The following is a 2,326-nucleotide window of genomic DNA, read 5'->3' as shown; positions in this document are numbered from 1 at the left end:
GATGATGATACATATGGGTGGGGGGTGGAGGGGTGAGAGAAGAATGGAGGAACTTTAGATTGTGTAGAGGGAAATGAGAGGAAGGAGGAGGCGAGGATATGAAAGATGGTGGAATGAGACAGACATCATTACCCTATATACATGTATGATTACACGAATGGTATGAATCTACATCGTGAACAACTGTAGAAACAAAAATTTGTACCCCATTCGTGTACAATGAATCAAATGCAGTCTGTAAAAATAAAATAATAATAATAAAAAGGCACCTACAAATTAAAAAAAAAAAAAAAAAAAAAAAACTATGAGGCAGAGTTCAAATGTGCCGACTTTCCTCAGCAAGCTGTGGATGCTTATGGAAGAAACCCACACCAACGAGTTCATCACCTGGATCCAGAATGGTCAAAGCTTTCTGGTCTTGGATGAACAAAGATTTGCAAAAGAAGTTCTTCCCAAATACTTCAAGCACAATAACATGGCAAGCTTTGTGAGGCAACTGAATATGTATGGTTTCCGTAAAGTAGCACATATTGATTTTGGAATAGTAAAGCAGGAAAGAGATGGTCCTGTTGAATTTCAGCTTACTTACTTCAAACCAGGCCAGGATGACTTGTTGGAGAACATTAAAAGGAAGTTTTCATCTTCAAAAACAGAAGAAAATAAAATTCATCAGGAAGATTAACAAAAATTATAAGTAGTGCTCAGAAGGTTCAAATAAAACAGGAAACGATTGAGTCCAGACTTTCAGAATTAAAAAGTGAGACTGAGTCCCTTTGGAAGGAGGTGTCTGAATTAAGGGGAAAGCATGCACAGCAGCAACAAGTTATTGGAAAGATTACTCAGTTTATTATTACATTGGTTCAGGATAACCAACTTGTGAGTTTAAAATGTAAAAGGCCTCTTCTTCTAAACACTAATGGAGCCCAAAAGAAAAACTTATTTCAGCACATAGACAAAGAGCCAGCTGAAAATCATCATCATAAAGCTCCACACAATAGGACTTAAAGGAAGGTTTAAAGCCAAGAAAGCGGATTTCAGATGACATCTTTATTTATGATAATGTGGATGAAGAAAATATCCTAGTTATTCCAGAAACTAATGGGGATGTTATATCTGATCCCTCCAACTGTAGCCAGTACCCTGATATTGTCATTGTTGAAGATGACAATGAAGATGAGTATGCACATGTCATTCAGAGCAGAGATCAGCGTGAACCAGCCAGAGAACCCCTGAGTTCAGACAGTGATGTCATCAACCCTCTCATGTCTAGTGCCATCCAGCTAAACAGGTCATCCAGTCTGACCACAGAAGATCCTGTGACCATGATGGATTCCATTTTGAACGATAACATTAATCTTTTGGGAAAGGTTGAACTGTTGGATTATATTGATAGTATTGGTTGCAGTTTAGAGGACTTCTAAGCTATGCTGTTAGGGAGACAGTTTAGCATAGACCCAGATCTCCTGGGTCTAGATCACTAGATCACTAGTTCTGTGCAGATGAATCCCACAGATTACGTCAATAATACAAAATTTGAGAATAAAGGATTAGAAGCTACCAAGCACAATGTAGTTCAACCAGTTTCAGGAGAAGGAAGAAAATCTATACCAGATAAGCAACTTAGCCAGCACACTGCCTTTCCACTTCTTGCATTCCTTGATGGCAATCCTACTTCTGCTGTTGAACAGGGGAGCACAACAGCATCATCAAAAGTTATGTTCTCTGTAGATAAACCCATAGAAGTTGATGAGCTTCTGGATAGCAGCCTGGACCCAGAACCAACCCAAAGTAAACTTGTTCACCTGGATCAACTGACTGAAGCTGAAGCCAGTGAAGCTACACTGTTTTATTTACATGAACTTGCTCTTGCAGCTCTGGATAGTGACATGCCACTTTTAGATAGTTAAATCCCTAAGAAGTGGTCTCAATGTGTACATATTCATCAAAATGATGAACTATTTATTTTAAAGCATCATTGGGTACTTTTCTTTTGTAAATTGCTTTGTTTTGCTTAATCAGATATTATGGAATCAAAGCACCTTTTGCTTTTCTCACTAACCATAAACTCTTGCAAAGTTTTCAAATGTTACTCAGCTGCCTAGATATATACAAAATTCAGTGCATATTATTGGCATATCTTTAAGTTGGATTCAGATGGCCATTTTTGTCCAATTGTAGTAATTTGGATTCCATTTTTACAGATGGCCATTAACCCCAGTTACTTTTGTTTTACTTGTTTGATGGTGTCTGTCTGAGTTTGAGTGTAAGTCACTAGAACTAATGATAGAACTTCTAAAACTTTCTGTGTTCCAATTATTTTTATTAA

At 37.5% G+C, this 2,326-nt stretch overlaps 1 pseudogene; it reads left to right on the top strand.

Annotated features, from left to right (window-relative positions):
* The first annotated feature begins 304 nt into the window (after nt 1-304).
* On the top strand, nt 305-1,907 carry LOC124967466 (heat shock factor protein 2-like; annotated as a pseudogene).
* The last annotated feature ends 419 nt before the right edge of the window (nt 1,908-2,326 follow it).

Source organism: Sciurus carolinensis, chromosome 1 (genome assembly GCF_902686445.1).
Source record: "Sciurus carolinensis chromosome 1, mSciCar1.2, whole genome shotgun sequence".
Lineage (NCBI taxonomy): Eukaryota > Metazoa > Chordata > Mammalia > Rodentia > Sciuridae > Sciurus > Sciurus carolinensis.
Note: the sequence above shows the minus strand (reverse complement) of the source record. Positions and strands in the feature narration are given on the sequence as shown.